The 25,680-nt window shown below is 34.8% G+C and overlaps 1 long non-coding RNA gene across 3 annotated transcripts in view; it reads right to left on the reverse strand.

Moving 5' to 3' along the window:
- Nucleotides 1-20,719, reverse strand: part of LOC105487865 (uncharacterized) — a 35,902-nt gene extending 15,183 nt beyond the window's left edge. Inside the window, exons 1-3 of one of the 3 annotated variants that reach the window (XR_011620653.1) lie at nt 20,563-20,719; nt 9,207-9,313; nt 7,949-8,047 (exon numbers count right to left, since the gene is read on the reverse strand). This is a non-coding gene — a long non-coding RNA (uncharacterized lncRNA). Of the gene's footprint in view, nt 1-7,948; nt 8,048-9,206; nt 9,314-20,518 lie in introns of all 3 variants that reach the window. The other 2 variants (XR_011620652.1, XR_011620654.1) reach the window with 2 other exon arrangements.
- Between the last annotated feature and the right edge of the window lie 4,961 nt (nt 20,720-25,680).

Below are 25,680 nucleotides of genomic sequence, written 5' to 3' on the forward strand. Positions count from 1 at the left end.
CTATTATTAGTGTATAGGAATGCCTGTGAGTTTTGCACATTGATTTTACATCCTGAGACTTGGCTGAAGTTGCTTATGAGTTTAAGGAGTTTTTGGGCTGAGACAATGGGGTTTTCTAAATATACAATCATTTCATCTTCAAACAGAGACCATTTGACTTCCTTTATTTCTGTTTGAATACACTTTATTTCTTTCTCTTGCCCAATTACCCTGGCCAGAACTTCCAATACTATGTTGAATAGGAGTGACGACAGAGAGCATCCTTGTCCTGTGCTGGTTTTCAAAGGGAATGCTTCCAACTTTTGCCCATTTGGTATGATATTGCCTATGGGTTTGTCATGAACAGGTCTTATTATTTTGAGGTATGTTCCATCAATACCTAGTTTATTGAGTGTTTTTAGCATGAAGTGGTGTTGAATTTTTTCAAAGGCCTTTTCTGCATCTATTGAGATCATTATGTGGTTTTTATCATTGGTTCTGTTTATGTGATGGATTATGTTTATTGATTTGTGTATGTTGAACCAGCCTTGCATACCAGGGATGAAGCAGACTTGATCTTGGTGTATAAGTTTTTGATGTGCTGCTGGATTTGGTGGTTTGCCAGTATCTTACTGAGAATTTTCAGATCAATGTTTATCAGGGATATTGGCCTGAAAATTTATTTTTTTGTTGTGTCTCTTCCAGGTTTTGGTATCAGGAAGATGCTGGCCTGATCTCGTAATGTAAGTTAGGGAGGAGTCATTTTTCTATTGTTTGCAATAGTTTCAGAAGCCATGGTACCAGCTCCTCTTTGTACCTCTCGTAGAATTCAGCTCTGAATCCATCTGGTCCTGGGGCTTTTTTTGGTTGGCAGGCAATTAATTACTGCCTTAATTTCAGAACTTGCTATTGGTCTATTCAGGGATTCAACTTCTTCCTGGTTTAGTTTTGGGATGGTGTATGTGTCCAGGAATTTATCCATTTATTCTAGAGTTTCTAGTTTGTTTGCATAGAGTTGTTTATAGTATTCTCTGATGGTAGTTTGCATTTCTGTGGGATCAGTGGTGATATCCCCTTTATAATTTTTTATTGTATCTCTTTGATTCTTCTCTCTTTTCTTCTTTATTAGTATTGGTAGTGGTCTATTTTAATCTTTTCTTTTTTTTAAACCAACTCCTGGATTCATTGATTTTTAGAAGGGTTTTTCATGTCTCTATCTCCTTCTGTTCTGCTTTGACCTTATTTATTTCTTGTCTTCTAGCTTTTGAGTTTGTTTCTTCTTGCTTCTCTATTTCTTTTAATTGGGATATTAGCATGTCAATTTTAGATCTTTCCAGCTTTCTCACATGGGCATTTAGTACTATAAGGTTTCCTCTAAACACTGCTTTAGCTGTGTCCCAGAGATCCTGGTATGCTGTGTCTTTGTTCTCATTGGTTTCAAAGAACTTATTTATTTCTGCCTTAATTTCATTATTTACCCAGTAGTCATTCAGGACCGGGTTATTCAGTTTCCATGTAGTTGTGCTGTCTTTGAGGGAGTTTCTTAATCCTGAATTCTAATTTGATTGCATTGCTGTCTGAGAGAGTGTTTGTTAAGATTTTCATGCTTTTACATTTACTGAGGAGTGTTTTACTTCCAATTATATGGTCAATTTTAGAATAAGTGCTATGTGGTCCTGAGAAGAATGTATATTCTGTTGATTTGGGGTGGAGAGTTCTGTAGGTATTTATTACATGGGCTTGGTCTAGAGCTGAGTTCAATTCCTGAATATCCTTGTTAATTTTCTGTCCCATTTATCTGTCTAATTTTGGCAGTGGGGTGTAAAAGTCTCCCACTGTTATTTTGTGGGAGACTAAGTCTAAGTCTAAGTCTCTTTGTAAGTTTTTAAGACCTTGCTTTATGAATCTGGGTGCTCCTGTATTGGGTGCATATATATTTAGGATAGTTAGCTCTTTTTGTTTCATTGCTCCCTTTACCATTTTGTAATGCCCTTCTTTGTCTTTTTTGATCTTTGTTGGTTTAAAGTCTGTTTTATCAGAGACTAAGAAGGCAACTCCTGCTTATTTTTTTTTTTTTTTTTTTTGCTTTCCATTTGCTTGGTAAATATTCCTCCATTCCTTTGTTTTGAGCCTAAGTGTGTTTCTTATAGGAAACATGTAATTCAGTGTTGCTTTTTTATGGAATCTGACGATCTCTGTTTTTTAAAAATTGGAATGTTTAGACCATTTACATTTAATGTAATTGCTTGTATGGTTTGATTTAAATTTATCATCTTCCCATTTCTATTTGTACCATTTATCCTTTTTGTCTGACTTCTTTTGAATTAGTTGAGTACATTTCATGATTTCATTCTATTTTCTTTGTTGGCTCTTCAGCTGAAATTCTTAGTTATATTATTTTAGTCTATGCTATATGTTTTATTTATTTATTTATTTATTTATTTATTTATTTATTTATTTTGAGATGGAGTCTTGCTCTGTCACCTAGCCTGGAGTGCAGTGGCACAATCTCTTGGCTCACTGCAACCTCCACCTCCCAGATCCAAGCAATTTTTCTGCCTCAGCCTCCTGAGTAGTTGAGACTACAGATGTGCACCTTGATACCTATCTAATTTTTGTATTTTTAGTAGAGATGGGGTTTTGCCATGATGAAGCTGGACTCAAACTCCTGACCTCATGTGATCCACCTACCTCGGCCACCCAAAGTGCTGGGATTACAGGCGTGAGTCACTGTGCTTGGCCTATGCTATATATTTTAATCTCTCATTTCAACTTCCAAGAAATATTGTTTTTCTTCATGAATAATATAAGAATTATATAATTGTATTTTTCCATATCTCCCCTCCTGTCCTTTCTTCTATTGTCACTATACATTTTAGTTTTAATTATTTATAAATCCCCAAACATATAATATCTTACTTTTTTATTTAGCACTCAATTATCTTTTAAATTATTTAAATTATTAGAATAAAATTTTGTATATACTTATATAGTTACAATTTCTAGTGTCCTTCCTTCCTTTATGTTGATTTATATTCTCACTGGGTGTGGTTTTTTGTTTTTTTTTTGTTTTTTTTTTTTTTTATAGTTTATGCTTTGCAGTGCAGGTTGTTGCTATAAATTTTCCCACCTTTTTTTTTTTTTTTTAAACTGTCTGAAAACACCTTTATTTCCTCTTTATTTTTGAAAGATATTTCCATTGGGTATAGAATTCTAGGTTGGTAATTTATTTTATTTCAGTACTGTAGCTTTTTCTACCATCTTCAAGCATGAATTTCTGATTTCAGATGAGACATTCACTTTATTTGTAATCCTGTGTATATAAAGTATCTTACTCCACCGGATGCTTTAACATTTTTCCCTTTTTATTGACTTACTCATATTGGTTATTATATTCCATGAATTACCTTTTTCATATTTCTTGTTTTCAAGGCTTAAATTCTTATATTGTAGGTTCATAGATTTTTTTCAAATATTTTTATATTTGAAAACATTTTAACCAATATTTTTTCAATTTTTTTTGTCCTTCTTTCCTTTCCTTCAGAGAGCCCAGTTAATCATATATCACTCTCTCAAAATTGTACCACAGTGAAAGGATGTTATGTTCATTTTTTAAGTCTTTTTTCCTCTTTTTTTCATTTTGGATAGTCTTCATTACTACTCTTATAATTCATTAATCTTTTTTTCTGCAATTTGTAATCTGCTGTTGACTGCATCCAATTATTCTCATCTCAGATACTGTAACTTTCATTTGTAGAACATAAATATCATCCCTTTTTATACAGTCCATGTCTCTACTTAAACTCCTTACTAATTTCTTTAGCTTCTTGAATATGTGGAATATAGGGGAATAATAGTTTTAAAGTAACTGCTATTTCTACAATCTGTATCATTTTTCCAGTGGTTTCAACTGAGTATGTTGAAAATATGGCCTATAATGAGGCCATATTTCTTTATATGTCCAGTAATTTCTTATCTGATGGCAGATATTTTGAATTTTATATTGTTGAGTGAGTTTTTTTTTATTGTTCTATAAGTTTTACTTCTGTAACAATTAAGATTTGTTGTGGTATTTAGTAAGGTTATTTATAAACAGTATGACTCCTTCTGATTTTGTTTTCAAGCTACCAGAGCAGCATTTAGTCTAGCACAAGTGTTGGCCAATTACCAAGGTTTAACCATTTTGGGAATTCTACCAGATGTACCTTGAATTATGAGGTCTTCTACTCCAGATCATGTTAATGGGAAATATTCCAAACTCTGATGATTATTCTATGTAATTCTTTCAAGTGATTCCTTCTTGAGCTTTATATATGTACTAGTCAGTACTCAGCTGAAGTCTCCAGCGGACCCTCTCTAGATCTCTAGATCCTCTTTTACACCTTGCCTCTCTGGTACTCTGCCTTGTAAACTCCAGATACTTCTATGTCTCCAAACACCTAACACCATCTTTTCAACTCAGAGCACTATAAGCTCTGTATTGATTTCCTTTTCCTCAGCCACAACCTCAAAACTCCTTCCCATCAGAAAGCTGGAACACTCATTGGACTTGCTTTGTTTGCTTCTCTTCTTTCAGGGATGACTATCTTTCATTCTGATATTTTGAAAACTGCTGTTTCGTATGTTTTGTCCAGTATCTTAGATGTTTCAGATGTGAGAATAAATCTTCTCCTTGTTAATCTCTAATATCTAATTTTAATTGAATAATATAATGACCAGTTCATCATGAGTTCATTTCTCACAGACCTGTTTCCAGATACTCAATATTAAAAGGGCCTAATTGCAAATGTGAAGCTGATTTTCAAATAAAGAGGCATTGTTGATAGAAAAGTGCAAACTGGTCTTACATGAAAACTATAAAATTCTGCACAGTTATGCTGCTTTTTGGAAATTTCCAGAAGCTCCATATGTCTTCTTTGTCTTCTCAAACTTCTTCTACTGGGTCATAAGACCCAAGTGGTTTCATATTTTTCACTGCACTATAGACCTACTGCAGAGCCTGTTTTAATTCAGGCCCAATCTAAACTGGATGCCATGCATTAATCAGTTAATAAGTTATATCATCATGTCTAAGTGTAGAATATTTTGCTTTCATAATTTTAAAAGGTCCAACAAGTTTTGTGCCTCCTCAAATTAGGAGTGCAAGCTTCAGTCATTTATCTCTCACTTTAGATAAAATATTCTGTCCTATTCCAGACCACTAACACTTCATAAACCTATCAGTCTGGCAGGCTCTGGATCTTGAACTTTCAAAGGATTTATCTCTCAACCCTTGACACCGTTATGTCTTAATAAGGCATCTAATGCTTGCTACCTCCTACTTATAGACTCAATTAATGTAAGGTCATCAATGTCAAGATCAATGTGATGTTTTATGGGAAACAAAGATGATTAAGTTCTTTCCAGTTTATATTATAAAAGAGAGCATAAGAGTTGACTAGACAGTGCAGATGAGCTTCTACCCTCGCCTTGTCAGTGTTTTTCCTGATTTGAAGTAGGAAAATAAAGCATTGTCTAGGTGTTTCTTTAATAGAAAAGTGCAAACTATTCACATTGAGGGCTTGTTAAAACACAATTTCTGGGCTCCACCTCTAAAGTTTCTGATTTTTGTCTATTTGGAGTAGGACCCAAGAATTTGCATGTCCAGTGAATTTTGGAGTGATGCTGATGCTGCTGGTCCTTTGAGAGTGCAGTCAAGTGGCAGAGGTAGCACTGATGTTCTCCAGTAAAGATACTCCATCTGAAAATGTAGATGATCTAGGCAATTTAGCTTGCAACAATCTACAGTCATTGTTCAAGATTCACTTGGCTTTCCATCAGGCAGAAATGTGAGTTCATTGAGCATGTGTTAAAAATGCCAGGTAACTCTCACCACACATCTTTCTGGTGTTTGATGGTGATACTGTTCTGCATTTCCCTCAGGGATAGAAGACTGTTTGACTTTATCTTGGCAGTGGGAGCAGTTTTAGAAGAATCCACTTGTTTTATCATACCATAATGCATATACACAACATACAATAAGTCAATGACGCCATTAGACACACCTGGAAGTGAATTTAAGTGAGGATTTCATCTATCATGTGATCTCCATAAATGTCCATTACTAGTGGGCCAGGCTGGCATTTAGCATCCTAGTGATTAGCAGCATTTCAGATTCTGTAACTAATAACCCCTCAGAAGTTCTGGGTTATTTCTCTTTCACCAGTGCACAGCCTTCCTGGTAATTGGCTGTAGGTCACATAGAGAAGGTTTGGGGAACACACATAGTACTTATTAATGGCTATGTTGTAGATCCTTTCTCAAAAGGAACCAGCCTTCCCTTCAAAGGAGGGACTCCGGGCTGGTGTATTGGCTTAGGTCTTGCAACTGGATAAGAGGCTATGCATTCCCATTATGATGACTTGAATTATATTTTTAGCACTAGACCTAGACATTTTTTACTTGTATATATTAAGTCACACCTCAGTATCCTGCTCATCTATCTCATTCTCTAGACTTAGGGACCAGTAAGCTACTGACATAGTTAATGCAGGTCAGAGCACTGACTACCAATTCAACACTTGCCTTATTAATGTGATTTTAAGCTCCTCACTTCTGATGGTTAAACCCTTTGATCTGGCCTCTACTACACTGACATGTCATTATTCCCATTGAAATATGGAGTGGATTTCTAGTGCAGCATCTCCCAGCATTAGTTATCTATGGCTTATAGAAAATGTTTACCATGAAGACTTTCAATGATGCCTCGGTAAGGGGGTGTCCTCTAGGTCCCCTCAGAGTGACTGGTAGCAGGTAACTAAGCAGGTTGCACAGTGTATGTGAGTGAGAACTAGACATACGTGCATTTTAAAGCCTCCCTGGTGAATCCAATGTACAATTAAGATTCAGAGCCACTGCACTATGTCACATTAATTATAGGCCATTGTTTAGTCCAGACTTTAATTAAATAGCCTTTTGGATGTGAACACCACTCCACAGGTACTTAAGTCCATTTATTACATTTCAAACCTGAGTTGAGTATACCTAAAATTTGGAGATTTAAAATTCTTATCCTTTCTTCCATATGCTCAAACATTTTAGGGCCCTGTTCTTTTCCCATGAGTGCCTTTACCTTACTTAGTATGAGATACCTGGCTGGGTTTTTTATTTAGTTGGCCTTAACAGCTGTGCCATTACATTTAGTCCTTGGACTTGACTTTTCTCATTCCTATCTGCCCTGTGGCTACTGGAGATAAGGGACTCCTTTAAAGTTTTCATAGAAGTTTTCTGATTTTTTTCATTCATGCTCTGAGGCAGACTTTCAATTTTTCTCTTCTCTCTTGCCACAGTCTTTGTAAAACCATTGTTGCCATAGTGACTAAGTGCCACGACCACTTGGTGTCCCAAGGCCTTTGTTGCATCTGCACTTCATCTTATGCCACCGCCAGTGATTATTTGACTAATCATGATGTCATAGCATGCCAGAGATTATCAGTGTCCCTTTCTTAAAGCAAAAAAGCTCTCTGTGAGTACCTCAAATATGGTAGCTACCCAACCCCAGACACCTATTTTAAGGGCATTTCCTGGGACCACTTATTTTGTCGATTACTGAGTCACTTAAGATCCTGACAGGAAACAGATGGTACACTCCAATGGACCAATTAGGGAGAATTTAATAAAGCACTATTTATAGAGGTGTGAATAAGGATAAGAGAAACCTAAAAGAGATGCTAAAGCACTGTGCAGCTAGCAAAGGCTGGAAGCTTTTTATCAGTCCTAAGTACGAACTCTACTTTCCTTGTACCTCTGATCTTCTGGTACCTCCCATAGGACAAACTCAGCTAGGACAACCCCACCCAGAGGTCAAGAGGTACAGCGTAGGGATCCCATAAAGAGTAGTGTTCTTCGGACATGTAGAGAGTGGGAGGAGGATACGGAGTTGTCAAAAATTCAAACCATATGTCTCCGCAAGCTTCAACATGTACATTACCTCTTATTTGACATCTTCAGTTAGAGGTCTTTAAGACATCTCAGATTCAATGTATTAAAAAACATATCCATCGTCACACACCTAAATCCAGTCTGCTTGCTGTTGAAAAACAAAGTGGGTCTGAAAGCAAGAAAGCTAAAAGTAACCTTTAATACCACTCAGGCTTGGGTCTCCCAATTTACCTCCTACTTTTGTTTCCTTAATTTTTTCTTTCTCCCTGTCATTATTATAACGGTTCCAAACAATTGTTACTTTTTTTTTTTTTGTCATGGATAAAAACACATTTACTGTTACTTTTAAAAAATATACATTTTATTTCGAAGTGTAGCATAGATACGGAAAAGTACATAAATCATAAATATACAGCTCAGTAAACCATAACAAAGTGAATACTCATGTAAGACCAATTGGTCAAAAAATAAAACATTGTGGATACACTAACAGCCTCCCTTGGATTCCTTTTGACCACTCCTCTTTCCTTTCTCCCCTAAAGGAGACCTCCTGACCACTAACACTAAACAACAGTTTAAGTTTGGCAGGAAAACTTCTTTTATAACAGCTTTATTGAGATATAATTCATTTACTTTAGAATATTTTCATTAACTTCAAAAGGAACTCTATATCCATTAGTAGTCACTTCCTATTTTTCCCCAGACCTCACCTTTCAGCCCTAGGCACCCAACAATCTACTTTCTCTGCATATTTGTCCATTCTGAGCATTTCATAAAAAAAGCATCTCATAGCATGTGTTTTTGTGACTGGCTTGTTTCACTTGGCATAATCTTTCAAAGGTTTATTCAAGTTGTAAAGTTATCAGTACTTTCACTCCTTATTGCTTAATGATATGACATTGTATAGACATACCCCATTTTATTTATTCATTTAACTGTAGATGGATATTTAGGTGATTTCCACTTTGATTTTATTGTGAATAATGCTGCCATCAACATCTGTGTACAGGTTTTTTTTTTGTGTGTGTGTGTGCATAGCACAATTATTAGTTAAATTGTATCATATCAAAAGAATAATTTAATACTCACTCCAATCATTTAACATGCAATCATTTTGTGGGGAAAATGATGGTCCCACAAAAATGCCCATGTCTGTTAACTTATTGCCTTACATGACAAAAGGGACTTTGCAAATGTGACTAAAGTTATGGACTTCGAAGTGGGAAGATTATCCTGGATTTTCAGAATAGGACTAATGTAACCTAATTTAATTTCTCTATTGTCTTAATTTGTTTCTCTAGATCTACCTGAATTGACTTCTCATACTCTATGTCCAAAGGAGACACCCCTTCATGAGATGCATCAACTGTTTTCGTCGAACTCAGGCAGGTTGTTGAGGATCATGAGGTATTAGCTGTATAAGAGGATGGAACGAGAGTAAAGTTAAATGATTTATTCCTCTGGCTCCATTTCTTTCTGTCTATGGGTTTGCAGTGGTTTTGTTTTTCTCTGGCCTTCTCCTACTGCACTATTTGTGGAAAAGACTGCTCTTTCCCCCACTGAACTATTGTATTCAAAATATTTGAAAACAATTTTGACTCTTTGCCGAAGATCAACTCTCCATAAATAGAAGAGTTTATTTCTGGGCTTTCAATTCATTTACATGTATTTATATATCTATCCAGCACCACACTTTCTTGATTACTGGAGTCTTGACATCAAGAAGTATGTGTCCTTCAAGAAGTATGCATCCTTCAAGTTTGTTCTTTCTCAAGATTGTGTTGGCTACTCTGAGTCCCTTGCATTTCCAAATGAATTTTACAATCAGTTTGCATTTTCTACAAGGACATCAGAAGGAATTTTTATAAGGGGTGCACTGAATCTGTAGATCAATTTTGGGAATATTGTCATTTTAAGAATAGTCTTCTGGGACTGTCTTTTCATTTATTTGGGCCTTCTCTAATTTCTCACACTGATGTTTTCGAGTACTCAATGTACAAGTCTTGAACTTATTTTGCTAAATGTATTCTTAAGTATTTCGTTATTATTGGCATGATTGCAAATAGATTTTTTTAAATTTTATTGCTCATTATTAAGGTATAAAAACACAATTGAGTTATGTGTAGTAATCTTGTATTCTGCAAACTGGATGTGCTGATTTTTTTTTATTCTAGTGGCATCTTTGTGGATTCCTTAGGATTTTCTCTATAAAAGTAATTGTCATCTACAAAGAGAGATATACTTCTTCCTTTCTTTCTAATATGGATGTTTTTATTTTCCTCCTCCTCCTCCTTCTCCTCCTCCTTCTCCTCCTTCTTCTTCATCTTCTCATCCTCCTCCTCCTTCTTATTCCTCTTCCTCTCCTCCTCCTCCTCTTCCTTCTTATTCCTCTTCCTCTCCTCCTCCTCCTCTTCCTTCTTCTTCCTCCTCTTTCTCCTCCTTCTTCTTTCTTCTTCTTCTCTTTTCTTTCTTCTTCCTCCTCTCTTTTTATTTCTCTCCCTTTTCCTTCTCCCCTCCAGCTCTATCTTTCTTCTTATTTTTCCTGGAGGAGAATCATCAGTATAATATTAAATAGAAGTGGGGAGAGTGGTGGACATACCTTTCTCATTCCTGATGTTAAGGTGACATTTTTAAGTTCTTTCTGATTAATTATGTTGTTAGCTCCAGAGTTTTTGTACATCATTAAGTGTGGGAGTACCTTCTGTTAATGGTTTGTTGAGTATTTTTATCATAAAATACCGATGTTATCAACATTTTTCCGTGTTTATTGAGATGATTATATAATTTTTATTCCTTATTCTATGAATGAGGTATATTATATTAATTATTTGATGCAACCTTGCATTCCAGGGATAAACCCCACCTGGTCATGACACATAATATTTTTTAATATGTTGCCAGACTTGATTTGCTAGTATTTAGGTTTTTTATATCTATATTCATAAATAATATTGGTTTGTGTTTTTTTGTGATATCGTTGGATGGTCATGGTATCAGGGTAATACTGACCTCATATAATACATTGAAAAATGATTCCTTCTATTTTATGGAAAGTTTAGGATGAATTGATGTTAATTCTTCTTTAAATATTGGGTAAAATTCCCCAGTATAACCATTCAAGTCTAGGTTTTTTCTTTGTTGAAAGTTTAAAATTTAATAATTCAAAGAATTTACTTGCTATAAGTCTATACAAATTATTTATTTCTTCCTTAGTCAATGTTGTTAGTTTGTGTCTTTCTAGGAATTTTCCATTTTGTTTATCTAATTTGTAGACATCCTTTACTGTTTACCTATTTGTATCTTTATATTTAAAATGGGATTCTTGGGTATAAATATATACTATATAATACATAAAAAAACCACAATTGAGTTTTGCTTTTATATTTAACCTGAAATACTCTGACTTTTAAATGGGGTGTTCAGTCCCTTATATTTAATGTGATGATTAAATTTGATTGTAAACTTATTCCTCCTTTTCCATATGTTGTCTTTTGTTATGCGTGTTATGCTTCTTTTCTTATTTTATATTGTTTATTTTGTATGATTCAACTTTATTTCTGCTTTATTAGCTTTAAATATTCATTGGTTTATTTTAGTACTTGTTCTAGGGTTTATAGCATACACCTTTAGCTTATAGTTTATAAACAGTGAACTATATTTTGTAGTTTTCATTCAAGTGATACTATAACATTTCACATATAGTATAAGAATCTTACAACAGTGTACTTCTATTTCTTTTCTCCTGGTCTTCACGCTACTCTGCTACACATTTTATATCTTCATATGATATAAACCTCACAATGCATTGATATTCACTTTATGTTAAAAAGCCAAGTAACTTTAAAACGTCTTTAAATTTTTAAAATAAATCTCATTTATGTATAGCCACATAATCACTATATCTGGGTCTCTCTGATCCTTTATAAAAATCCATCCATATTTCCATCTGATTTAAACTGTGTCAGCCTGAAGGGCGTCCTTTCATATTTTACATAGTTAGAAGTTACTAGTTATAATTAAGTTGTAGCTGCTAGTTATAAATCATCAGCTTTTGTAGGTCTGACAAAAATATTTTGCTTTTTTATTGTGCAATAATTTCGCTAGAAATATAATTCTAGGTTAAAATTTCTTTTTTCCTTAGTATGTTAGAACTTTTGTTTCATCATCTGACTTGCTTTTTTTTTTTTTCTGAGACATCTTTTGCCATTCTTATTTTGCTCCTCTGTGAGTAGCATGTCTTTTTCCACAGGTTGCTTTTAAGGTTCTCTCTTTATCACAGCTTTTAAGCTACTTAATTATGATGAAACATGATGTAGTTTACTTTATATTTCTTATGCTCCAGTTATGTTGGGTTTCATAGATTTGAGGATGCATGTTTTTCATTAAAATTAGAAAATGCAAACTTTTTTTTCTACCTTTCTCTACTTTATTTTCCTCCAGGGACTTTAATCAAATATATATTAGGCCGCTTCAGATTGTCTCATAAGTCATTGACCCATTAAATTTTTTTTCTAGTATTTTTCTTTCTGGGCTTCATTTTGGACAATTTCTATTACTTCGGTCTCAAGTTCAATCATGTTTTCTTCTATAAAGTCAAATCTGCTGTGAATTGCATTCAGCATATATATAATATTATAGATAATATATTTATACATAATAATATATAAGTAATTCCATAGAAATATATAATTATATATTATATGAAAATATATAATATATAATATAAGCATATCAAATATAATATATTTTATATTTACATATATTTTTATACTTATATAATATATAATTATATATTTATACATATATAAGTATACATTTTCTATAATATATATATTTTCTAAAATATATTTTAGGTATATTTTTATCTAAATATATAAAATATATTTTAATATAATATATATTATAATATATAATATATATGATACTATATAATAATATAATATGTAAAATATATTTTAGAAGATATATAATTATATATTATAGAAAATGTATAATTATATATTATATATAATTTATATGTATTATAGAAAATGTATAATTATATATTATATAATGTAGAAATAATAAATATAATATATAATATATATTTATAATACACAATATATAATATATATTATATAATATATAATTAGCATGATATAACATATTATATATAATATTTATTATTATATATCATATATTATGTATAATATATAATATTATATATCATATATTATGCGTAATATAAAGTATATAACACTTATATCATTATATATTACATATTATTATATATAGAGCATATTATTATATATTATATAATATATTTTTAGGGCCTCATTCTGTTGCCCAGGCTGGAGTGCAGTGGCACAATCTTGGCTCACTGTCACGTCTACCTCCCGGGCTCAAGGGATCCTCCCACCTCAGCCTCTGGAGTAGCTGGGACTACAGGCATGTGCCACCATGCCCAGCTAATTTTTTGTAGTTTTTGTAGAGATGGGGTCTCTCTATGTTGCCCAGGCTGGTCTTGAACTGCTAGGCTCAAGTGATCCTCCTGCCTCAGCCTCCCAACGTGCTGGCATTATAGTCATGAGCCACTGTGCCTGGTCAATGTATTAATAGCAGTTTTTAATCTCTAAATCTTTCATGTTTCCACTTAACATGCTCAAATTTCCTCTGGTTTATTGAACATATGGAACACAGTTACAACTGTTTTAATGTCCTTGCTTACTAATTTAATAATCTGTATCACTTGGCATTTAGTTTGGGTGACTAATTTTTCTCCTGATTGTGGATTGTATTTTCTCGCTTTTTTGACATGTCTACTATTTTTTTTTATTAAATGGCAGAGACAAAGTTTACTTTTATGGGTGCTAGATATTTATATATTGCTGCAGTATTCTTGGCCTCTTATTTTTTTTCTTGGATGCATTTAAATTATTTGGAAATACCTTGATCTGTTTAGGTTCTTGCCTTCAAGCTTTGTTCTAGAAGACCGGAGCAGAATTTATTCTAGGGCAACTTTTGTCCCACTACTGTTCTGTGTACTCTAACCCAATGCTCCATAAATTATGAGATTTTACAATCTGGCTGGGGGGAACTGGAACTAGTCTCTGCCCTGTGTAAGCTTTAGGTATTGTTTCAACTGATTATATAGGGCTGTTATTCTCCTGGCCTCACATATGTGTGCTAATCAGTTTTTTGCTGAAGACTGAAGGGTGGCACTCTGCAGATTTCTGGAACATTCTGTGTGTGTATGCATTTCCTTTCCCTTATGATGTCCTGCAAATTCTAAACTACCTTGACACCCCTGATCTCCAATTTATTCTCTTTAACCCTAGGAAACTGCCAGAGTCCACTGGTTTCTTCTTCCCTGTGCTGAGGCCTGGAAACTTTCTCCAGGGAGTATGCTGGAGCAACAGATGGAGCTCACTTCAGTTTTTGCTTTCTCTCAGAGATCACTACTTTATGTCTCATGCATTCAAAATTGATGTCGCACATTATTTTTCCCCTAGTTTTTTAGTTGTTTTAGGAAGGAGAGTAAGTTTTGTCTCTGTTAGTCCATCTTTGCTCAAAGTAGAATTACAAGGCTACACTGCTTTAGTTTTTGTCTATAAACTGATGCCTTCTTTTCTTAATTTAATGTAAAATTGAGTCCTGAAATCAGGTAATATGTCACTTCACCATGCTCTTCGTTCCATACTTTTCTCAGCTATTTTGAATTCTTTGCATATCCATGTGATTTTTTTAGAATTGTCTCATCAATTTCTATCAAAAATGACTTGCAGGAATATTCATAGGCATTGCATCAATTTATACTTCAATTTGCAAAGAATTTCCATCTTAAAAACATAGAGTCTTCCAAACTGTGAAGTGGTGTGTCTACCCACTAACTTATATCTTTTAAAATTTATCTCAGCAATGTTTTTTAGTTCTTATCATGGAGATCTTAGTTGCCTTTTTAAAAATTTTGGAATAGCTATTTTGTTTTTATGACATCGTAAACAGTATCTTATATTTTTTTATTTGTTTGTTGATGTGTAAAAACAATTAAATTTTATATCATCCCTGTATACTGCAAACATTATGAGTTCATATATATGTTCTAATACATTTTTTAAAATCCATTACATTTTCTATATATATGTTTATATCATATGTGAATTAAAACAGTCTTCCTTCTTATCTTCCTTTTTTTTGTTGTTGTTTAATTTCTTTGTTTCATCAGGTATGGACTCCGGTACTGTGCAAATTACATGGGATGAATATGCATATTTTGCCTATTCCTGATCTTTAAAATGCAATATTTAGTATTTCTCCATTCACTACAACAATTGCTATAGGCATTTCATAGATGCTCTTTATGAGATTAAGTAAATTCCCTTCTAGTCTTATTTGAGAGAGATTAAATCTGTACTGATGTTAAGTTTTGTCAAATCATGTTTCTACTCATCATCATATGGTTTTTGAAACTAATAAAATTTGCTTTATGAAAGTAGCATTTTATTAATCTTAATGAATGTTCCATGTTCACTTGTGAAGAATGTGTCACCCAAATTTGGGTCTAGTGTTTTTTAAACATAATTTATATCAAATTAAAATCTTCTGAATTCTAACTGATTTTCTTTTGTCTACTTATATCCTCAGTTACTGAGAAATGACTGTCAAGATAAGATAGTCCATAAATGATTATAATCACTTATAATCCACAAGTGACTGTGGATTTGTCTATTTCTCTGTTTACTTATAGTCAATTTTCATATCAAGTACTCTGAAGCTCTGTAATTAGGTGGATACTCACTAAAAATGTTACATTGTTTTGGTGATTAGTAGTTTTGTTATTGTGAAATACACTTCTTTATCTTTGGTAATATTGCTTGTATTTAATATATTTTGTCTGAGATTAATATAACCATATATGCTTTCTTATTGATATGGACATGAGACAGGGAAATATTGAGTAGAAGAGGGCAGTTGCCCAGCAAAGACCCCACTCTCAAGCCTGAAGATCTGCGGCCCTAAATGAGGAGAGGCATTTCTGTTTTTTCACTCAAAAAGTTGCCTTTTGGCCTGCATGCCCCCAATCCTGCCCTAATGTAAACTCCAAACCCCAAGTTCCAGATGAGACCCACAAGTGAGGAGAGGAAGAGGCAAGCAGACCAGTGGACCAGCAGACCAGCTGCAGGGGAATGATGCAGCTTGACTCTGGGGGGAAGACCACCTTCCCACTCCAACCCCACTTCCCGATCCCCATCCATCTCACTGAGAGCCACCTCCAGCACTCAATAAAACCTTGCATTCATCCTTCAAGCCCTGATTCTTTTAGGACACTGCCAAGAGCTCAGGGTACAGGGAGCTGTCATACAGGTCCCCTTCCCTTGCAATAAGGCAGAGGGTACTTTGAGGTGATTAACACACAAGCTACCCGCAGACTGCAAAGCTAGAGGAGCACACTGTAACACACACCCACTTGGGCTTTGGGAGTTGCAGACACCCACCTCTATACACTGCCATGGGGCTGGAGCCCAAAAGCACTCACCCTGAATCCTGGACATACCTGTCTGTGTGCTCCCCTTCCTGTAGGGGTTTAAGCTGCGGGGGCAACCATAGGCAAGCCACACCCCTGTCACATGTCCTGAGAGGGAAAGCAGGGAACTCTCCCATTTCATTATGATGAGGATGTGCATGATATATCTGCTTCTATCCTTTTACTTTTAGACCGTTTAAGTCTTCGTATGTAAAGTGCATCTTTTTAGACATTATGCAATTGCTTGTTTTTATTCTTTTTAATATTATCTTTTAAGATTGTTATCTCTGCCTTTTTAATGAATGTATTTTGTCCATTCACCGTAGAGATAAATTTTGGCACCCTTAGGTTTAATTTTATAATCTTGCTATTCATATCCCAGTGAGTAATAACTTTATCAACTAGAATTTGATGCTTGTGTATAGGTTTTTAAAAAATTGTTATTATATAGATTGCATTCATTTCTAAAGTTACTTAGGTCAGCACCTAAGTAACAATGTATGATTGTTTCATACATTTGTAATATAGTTAGTTTTTTTGTTATTACATTCTATATTTTCAATTTATTTACACTTTTAACTTTTTAGTTATGTTATTTGTATATATTCATATATATTTTTATTTATATAAAATTTATGTATTTAACTATTTTACTTTTATTAGTTATAGCAATCATAATGCAAATTATTAACTTATCACTATTTATTGTCAGTTAACATAATGGCAATTCACAAATAAAATGAGAACTTGTGACAGTATAATTCTATTTATTTCTCCATTCTTTGTCTTGTTACTTTCATGTGTCTTACTTCTCTGTGTTATAAACTACACAATATATTTTTTAACTTTAAAAGTCAACAGTCTATCTAAAATCTTATTTTAAAAAGTATTTATATTTTCCCATATATTAACCACTATTGTTTTTCCTTATTCTAGACATTAGTTTTCATTTGCAATTTACTTCAGCCTAAAAGCCTTCCTTTAGTATTTATTGTGATGTCGGTTTATTGGAAATGAATTATATCAACTTATTTTTATCTGAATGTTTCTTTCTTCTATCCTCATTTTGAAATATATTTTCACTAGGTATAGAATTCTAAGTTGATCTTTCAACACTTTAAAAGATGCTGTTCCCTTGCCATCTGACTCACCTCCCTCCATATGCACTGTGTCTTATTTATCTGGTGGCTGCTTTTAGACTTTTTATATTTGTTTTCCAAAGTTTGACTATGATGTACCTAGGTATGAACTTCTTTGTTCTGATTTTCTTTTGTGTTTCCTGAGGTTTTGGGTCTGTAAGTTGAGGTTTTGGGTCAAATTTTGCAAGTTTTTGGTAATTATTTCTTCAAATAGTTTTATTGCTGTTTATATTCTTACTTTCTAGAACTCAAATTACATACATGTATGCTTGCTAATTTAATATTTTTTTAAAAAAGAACTCTTATCCTTTGTTCATTTCCCCCCAATCTTGTATTCTTCATGTGCTTTTATTTGGATAATTACTATCAACCTCTTTTTATGTTTACCAGTTATACCTTCTGCTGTGTTCATTTGTTTTTAAAACAAACTAATTCATTTTTATTTCCTATGTTTTTCTTTTCAGTTAGAAATATCAATTTGATTTCCTATTATCTCTTTGATAACTCTTCTAAATATTTCATATCATCAGCCATTCTTTCCATCTTACAGTAAACATTATTTAACATTTTTATAATAGTTTTCTTAAAATCTTCGATGCCTACATAATCTGAAGTATCTGTGATTTTGCTTCAATTAATTAATTTTGCGCTTAGTTGTAAGCCGCATTTTATTTCTTCATAATCCCTTCACATGACAACATGGCATACAGTATATCTAAAGGAAAAATGGATATTAAATTTTTATCTATCTCCTACAGTTTGAAAGCCCTTTCTTTCATCACGTACCTAATGTAAAGGGTTGCTCTATTAGATTCTACCAAGAGCTGACTTGAAGTTTTAATTATAATGTGTTCACCATTGATTTCCGATGGGATTGTGGAGATTGCACTTTACCCTTTAGTCCAACCCTCAACTTTCAGAGCAGTAGCCACAGAAGGCATAATCCCTTGATCTTTTCAGGATTTGAGCTAGGGGTGGTTTGGGTTCTAGCTTTAGTTGTTTTTGGCTCACTTGCATATTCTACTTCAGCAGAGCCCTGGAATCTGAGCAACCTGAGTGAGACTATGCAAACACTGTTTTCCAGCCCATATCCATTGCTAATACTGCTGCTTTCTCTGGTATTCTTCATCAAAATTTCTAGCAGAATGAATTGCCTAGATGAAATATTTACTTTTGTATTCTCACTTATTTTTAATCTGTCTTTCTAGCCATAGTGACATTAAAACCTCATTTGCTTTTTCTTTGTCATTGTAAAGTCTCTCTGTCTAAGACGGGCCTCTCATTGGCACAGCCACACTCATGCCAGACACTTGTCCCTCGTTCTTGAAGATCTGCACCTCTTTGTCCACCAATAGAGTATTTTTTTTTTTTTTTTTTTTTTTTTTTTTTTTAGAGATGGAGTCTCGCTCTGTCGCCCAGGCTAGAGTGCAGTGGTGCGATCTTGGCTCACTGCAAGCTCCACCTCCCAGGTTCACACCATTCTCTTGCCTCATCCTCCCCAGTAGCTGGGACCACAGGTGCCTGCCACCATGCCTGGCCAAGTTTTTTTTTTTTTTTGGTAGTTTTAGTAGAGACTTGGTTTCACCGTGTTAGCCAGGATGGTCTCGATCTCCTGACCTCCTGATCCAACTGCCTTGGCCTCCCAAAGTGCTGGGATTACAGGTGTGAGCCACCATGCCCAGCCTCTTTGTCCATCTATAGATGTTTCATCTCTTTTTGGTCTTAACTTATTACAGATTCTTTGAATCAACTGCTCTACAATAGATTTATAGGGAAGTATGCTATTTTGTTAGTTTTATTCCTTGTTGTTAACACAGGTCCTATGGTCTTCCACATTCTACTACATCTTAATCAGAAGTGAAACTTTCCACCACTGCTTATTGCCTGTGTTTCCCCAATAATCTAATTTGTTTTATCTCAATTTTTTCTTTCCTTTCCTCCCACAAAGCAATCCATTTACAAAAGAACAATCAAAAGTCCTCTTCAAAAATAGCATAAAAACAGTTTTTTTCCCTTGTGAATAAAATGCATTATTTTTGCATGTGAATTGTAAGGCAATCTTTCTCTGGAATTCTTCAACCGAATGCCTCTTTGTAATGACACTTTATTTAGTCATTAGTTTATCTCCCAAAGTAGCTCAGATCTGTAGGCAGTAGATTTAAATCTAGCTAATGGACCTTATGCTTCAATTGTTTGAAAGTTGATATATTAGTCAACTTTGGGCTGCTATAATAATAAAATTTCAGGGATTACGTGGCTTAAACACAGTTCTAGAAGCTAGAAGTCCACCATCAAGGTGCCAGCAAATTTGATTTCTGGTAAAAGCTCTCTGACTTGTAAATTGTCACTTTATTACTTTGTCCTCACATGGCATTTCCTTTGTACTCATGCAGAGAGAGCTCTGGTGGTCCTGGCCTTTCTTCTTCTTATAAGGGCACTAATCCTATTGAATTAGGGTCCCATTGTATGACTTCATTTAACCTTAATAATTTCCATAAAGGCCCTGTCTCCAAATACAGTCACATTGGAGGTTGGTACTTTTACATATAAATTTTGAGGGGATACAATTCAGTCCATAACAGTTGGTACTTATATTACGTTCAAAATGTAAATGTATAATTTATTTTTATCTGTGTATTTTAAAGGACTTTTGCATGACTTATGCCTGCCTGGTCAACCAAGTACCTAAAGGTTTGGCCATGCTCCACTCCTTAAATTAGTCAGTTCTATATCATCCCACACAAAAAAAAGTCTGAATGCTTTTTCTCCAAACAATCTGAAGCAACAAGATGAGCACTTAAGCTATCCCATTACACGCACATGTAATTCACATGTGAGGCAAGGCAGATCTTGTGATCTCTAGATGGTAGGGATGAATCAACTCATCCCTTTCTGCTATTGGTGTATGTGAAAGTTGCCTGGGACGACGAGAAACTCCAACCCTTAATATATCCCTTTACTGAGTCCCTCTACTTGCTTTCCACTGTGTCTCTGTGGATGGAAGGTGGTCTTCAGGCTTACTTGTACTTTGCTCACAGGTGGTGGTCATTGTGACAGACTCCCGGCATCTATTCTACCCTGTGATTAGTCTCAGCCAGTTATGATAATTGCACTTCTCTCTTTGATTGGGTGAGGAATGCTCATGTAACTCAACTGTGGCTTTTTGTAGATAAGGGGAGGTCTGCTGAGAAGCTTCTGAGAATTATGATGTAATCATTCCGAAGAGAAGGCTAGAAGGACAAGTGTATGGGGCCTTTACTGAATGTGAGACCAGCAACCATCCTCTTGCCAGCTTCATGATGAAGCTAACACTGAGGGTAGCAGAGGAGAATGATAAAGTGAGGGTTTTTTCCTAATAAAATTTTGAACCACTCAGTTAATTAATCTTGTAGCCCACTCCACCCTCTGAATTTCTTATTATGTATGACAGAATTTCAGGATTTCTGTTACTTGCAGCCAAGTGTTTCTGAAGCCAGGCAATATTTGCAGTGAATCTGTCATGTATACACAGAAGTTCATTAGAAAGATTTAAAAATCTGCCTCTAGCTTCACCTCTAGAACTAGAACATTATTCCTTTATCAGACTATAGGAGTCCTCCCTCAGCCACAAAGGATACAAGACCCCCAGCAGATGCTAGAAATCAGAGATAGTACTAAACCCTAAATATACTACGATTTTTCCTATACATACATAACTATGGTCAATTTTAGTCTATAAATTAGGCAAGGGTGAGTTTAACAACAACTAGTAGATAAATAGAACAATTATAACAATATACTATAATAAAAGTTATGCCAAATGTAGTCTCTCTCTCTCAATATCTTATTGTATTGTACTCACCTGTTTTCAGATGTGTTTGACTGCAGGTAACTGAAACTGTGGAAAGTGAAACCACAGATAAAAGGGCCTACCTTATATCCTTCAACGGCTTCCTGCTGCTCTTAAGATATTCTTTGTTTGTTTGTTTTGAGAAGGAGTCTTGTTCTGCTGCCCAGGCTGGAGTGCAGTGGCGCGGTCTCAGCTCACTGCAACTTCCGCCTCCCAGGTTTAAGAAATTATCCTGCATCAGCCTCCCAAGTAGCTGGGATTACAGGCTCCTACCACCACGCCTGGCTACTTTTTTTTTTTTTTTTTTGTATTTTGAGTAGAGACGGGGTTTCCACATGTTGGTCAGGCTGGTCTGGAACTCCTGACCTTGTGATCCACCCGCCTCAGCCTCCCAAGGACATGGGGTTACAGGCAACAGCCACCGTGCCTAGTCAAGATGTTCTTAATATGGCTTACAAAGCCTGGAATTATTTTGAAACTGTAATCCAATTTTTCATATGTTCTCAAGAGACACATCATTCCTCCAGCACATCTATCTACCTTTGTGTAAATTGTTCCTTTCCCTTTCTTTACTCCACCACCTAATTCATATAGTTAGCTCTTAGTCATCTCTCTTTAATTCTCAGTTACAATACTGCTTTCTCAGTGAAAATTTTTCAGATTCCGCAGACTAGGTCAAGTTCCCCTACTATGTGTCTTCAAAGACTCTTGGATTTTTTCCTTTTCTTAATTTGTAATAATATAGCTGCATAGTTGTTTGTATATATTTTTCTCAATAGCTTTGAAAGGTGAAGTTCCTGCTACTTTTGCTTAATACCACATCCTCGGTACCTAATATGCTTCTCCACAGGAAGAACTAATTAAATAATTATTTATTGAAGAAACTAATACACGGATGAGCTTTTTCTTATATAACATAATTTAAAGCACACTAGCATGCCGATAGTTCAACTTTAATTAAGCCTGGTGTGCGTTCATCCCTCTTTGAGTGGTAGAGAAGAGACAAGCACTTTACTCTGAGCTTTTACTCTGAGTGCAATAGGAGACAGAGGAATGTTTTGGGACAAGGGATGGCATGTTTTGACTGATCTTTTAAAATAATTATTGTTGCAATTGTGCAAATTGTTGAGTGTAGATGGATAAGGGAAAAGATGGATCAATTTAGAGACTATTCACGTAATCCAGTCAAGAGATCATCCTGACAAATGACACCTTTGCCTGGAGTGTTATTGCCGGAGGTGTGGAAAAGTGATGTGATACGGGATATATTTTGAAAGCAGAGCTCACAGGACTTGCTGACAGATACAAGACGTGTGTGTCAAAAGAAGGGTAAAGGATGATTCCAAGGTTTTTTTCCCTAACTAACTGGAAAAATGGGGTTGCTATTTACCGAGACGGACAATATTGTAGAAAAGGCAGGCTTTGGAGAGAAGAGCTGGATCCTAATTTTACACATGATACTTCTGAAATGATATTACCACTTCAAATGGAGAGGTCAAGTGAGATTGTTGAATATGTTAGTCTGGACTACATGGCAGAGGACTGGGTGGAGTTAAGCACTTGTGAGTTGCTGGCAGATATGTGTTAATTAAGCCAGGAGACGGGATAAGATCTCCTGTTAAAAAGAGGGAGAATGAGAACTGAGGCCTAGAAACCCTAACAGTAAGAAATTGGGTTCATGAGAAGGAACAGACAAAGCAGATTGTGAAGTGGCTTGTGGTGTGGAAGGAGAAACAAGAAAGTATGATGTCTCAAATTCTAAATGAAGGTGATTCAGAAAATGGGAATGACCACCTCAGCCGAATACTTCTGATAGGTCCAGTAAGATTGACCATTGGATTTAGCAAGGTGTAGGTCATTGGCAATGATGAATAAGCAATTGTAGTAGAAATGTGGGCGTAAAATTGCATTTACAGGGATTTCAAGGAGCATTAGGAGGGAGGGAATTCTGATCATTCATATAAAACACAGTTTTAAGAAGATTTTTGTAAAGAGGAGCAGGGAATTGTCATAGAGAAAAGGGGTGTCATGAGATGGGTTTTTTAAATAAGATAGTCAAAATTATAAGTCTTATGCTTATAAAAATCCAATAGAAATAAATGATGATTCTACAGAGAGGAAAATAATTAACAGGTAAAGAGGTACCTACAAAGAGTTGGTCTTGGGTAATATGCAATAAGGAAAAGAAGAATACACAGGCTCAGGCTTAGATAAATAGGTGCATGTGTGGTTGGGAGCCTGGTGGTTTTATTCTGGTGTCGGTTTTGACGTTGTTGTAGGAAACACAGTCATTAAGTGATAATGAGGAAGGGGCAATATAAACTGGTGAGTTGTAGGAGAGAGAAAAACAGTATGAAATTGTTAACTGAGAGAGTGGGAGAATGAATTATTTCAGCAAATAGATCAGTATTGTTGGGAATCTCTTAAAAGCCCTCTTGAGTTCACAATCAGAAATACATCAAAGAGCACTGTTGGTTGTTTCTTTTCAGGCACTTTCAGCTGGGAGAATGCAGGTGTAGAGCGGGTAAAATGTTAGATTTATCCAACAGCAAGTTTTCCCAGGTATGAAGACTTTAGAGATGAGTGCTGGCAGGTAGGTGCCGGCAAATGATTAGTTATAATAGTGGTCAGTAGAATACAAATTGAGTAGAGAAGAATGTGAGGATCTTTGTCGTTGGAAGAAAGAGACATGTATTCTGGGATGTACAGCACCTGATCTCTACTGCAAAATCGACTATGGCTAACTTTGCATCCAATGTTATAACAGGATAGTAAAGTTTGGCAGGGGACTGACACCTATATATATAGTAGTTCCAATCCAAAATATCTCCAAGTTATATAAAAAACCTAGTTCTATAATGCCTGACAACAATTGGGAAGAAAGTCTAAACATTCACTTATTTATTCAAAATTATAGCAGTATAAATATCAGGAACATTAAACTTGCCATTCGGAGAAACTGATTCTTGGGAACAAGCATCTTCTTATGCAAAGAACTACACTAAATTTGAGAATTCATAATCAATCTCGACTGAAAGGACTTTATGGATTTTTTTTTCTGGAATAGTAGGGAAGATAATCGATATATGGAGTATCTGGAGTACATGGTAGAAGGTGATACATGCTGATAGGGAGGTCCAAATGAAGTGATAACTCAGAGGATTGAGAAATTACTTCAAAAGGAAAAATGGTATCAGTCAGCAAAAAAGAGAAAATAATATGTGATATTAAATATAACATTTTTAGGAACAATCTTACTTCAAGCTAATTAAATTTGGATTCAACTAAGTAACCTGGATATTGTAGCAGGTATAATAATTTGCTCTACTTATTATTGTTCTCAACTTCCTTCTAGTGTGGCTTCTTGGACTGAAGAGGCTAGAAAACTAAATTTTCCTCAGACTAATTTTCACTGAGTTTTTGAATATCATTAAAGTTCCACTAATCCAGAACACCCCCCATATTTGAAAATGTAACTGTGCCAACATGGAGTGGGGGAAGCAGATCATGAGGTATCTGTCTTGCTCACATGGCTGCTGGCTGCAGACATGAATAGTTATAATTGGCTCAGGAGCTGGAAGCTGTCATGTTAGTGCTCTGATACAGCAGCTTCCATCTCACACCCCTAATGCTGGGAGGGGCAGAAATTCCCACGCTGTTCTAGATTTATACTGTTACCTTCAGAGTTGTTTCTAGATGCTCAACCTCTTTTCTGTCTCATCCTGCTTCTCAGTAATTTTGAAAGTTATTCAATATCAAGTAATAAATCTTTTTTTTTCTGTACAAACTAGTTACAATAGAGTCTGTTCTCTGCAACAGAATGTCTGATAAAAAGAGAGAAATAACCTTATACAATTAGAAATTTGATCTAACAGATTATGAATAATCTTATTTCATGCTAATTAAATTTGGATTGGACTGAAGAAGCTGGGCATGTAGCAGTTATAGTAATTTGCCCTACTCATGATTGTTCTCAACTTCCTCCTATGTTAGAAATACAGATTCCTGGGATATATTATCTGACTGATGCAATAGGGATCAAGGAGTCTATCTGTAGCAAATGCCACTATATGATTCTGATGTAGCTGATACCTAGAGCAGTGCCACTTGGTAACCCTTGATACAGAGAAATTACTCAAAGGTCTTAATGAAATTTGATATTAAAAATGTGTCTGCATTATCCTCTGATGTGGTTTAAGTGAATTTGTGAGCAAGAAACAAATATGTATTGCCAATTTCCAACTCTCTAGCAATATAAGTATAGTCAATTCTCAACTCATTGATAGCACAAGGGCTTATGTGTTAACATA

This window comes from Macaca nemestrina, chromosome 3 (genome assembly GCF_043159975.1).
Source record: "Macaca nemestrina isolate mMacNem1 chromosome 3, mMacNem.hap1, whole genome shotgun sequence".
NCBI classification, from domain to species: domain Eukaryota; kingdom Metazoa; phylum Chordata; class Mammalia; order Primates; family Cercopithecidae; genus Macaca; species Macaca nemestrina.